Consider the following 925-nt stretch of genomic DNA (forward strand, 5'->3'; position numbering starts at 1 on the left):
GTCATTTTGTATGCCATTGTCTTCTGACCTTTGGTCTAGAGCTTAGATAAAGTTATTACCTTAGCACCAGGTCCAGATCTACAAAGTTCAGATTCTTCCAGGTGGGTGTTGCTTGGATCTGGCTGGGGTCTGGCTGCTGTGCTCCACTTCTTTTTACTGCAGCTGTTGGAGTTAAACCCTTTGTTTCACTCTGGCAAGATGTTCTCCTCCTGAATCAGCTGGGTGGGTCTTGCCTCTAGCCTCTTTGCAGGGAATTCTGCTGAAGGGTTCCACGCCAGGCTTGCGCTCTGGGTCTATTCAGGATCCGCGAGCCCCAGGCCGTCTCACTCGCACACTGGGCCTGGGCTCTGGGTCTAATCGGGATCCACGGGCCCGGGTTGTCTCACTCACTCTCTGGGCCTGCACTCTGGGTCTATTCAGGATCCTGCGCCCTGGGCAGTCTCACTTACACGCCAGGCCTACACTCTGGGTCTGTTCAGGATCCGGAGGCCCCAGGTTGTATCACTCACATACCAGGCCTGTGCTCTGGGTTGCTTCAGGATCCAGCGGCCCCGGGCGGTCTCACTCGCTTTCCAGGCCAGTGCTCCTGGTCTATTCAGGATCCGGCAGCCCCGGGTCAACTCACTCATATGCTGGGCCTGGGCTCTGGATCTATTTGGGATCCCGCGGCCCTGGTTCATCTCCTATTTTGATTTTAGAGATAACTTTTCTTATAAAAGACATAAATTTATCAAAAGTATATGTATATAGAAGAATATAAGGGACAAAGTAATTAAGGGTCCAGAAAATAAATGTTAACTTTGGAGGATTTTCTGGTTTTTTTAAAGATGTGTATATATTTATCAGTGAATTAGTAATAGTTTCTATTTATTGAATGCTTATTACATAATTGTATTGTGTGTGTGTGTGTATATATATATATATA

This window comes from Octodon degus, unplaced genomic scaffold, assembly GCF_000260255.1.
Source record: "Octodon degus isolate 3935 unplaced genomic scaffold, OctDeg1.0 scaffold00126, whole genome shotgun sequence".
NCBI lineage: Eukaryota > Metazoa > Chordata > Mammalia > Rodentia > Octodontidae > Octodon > Octodon degus.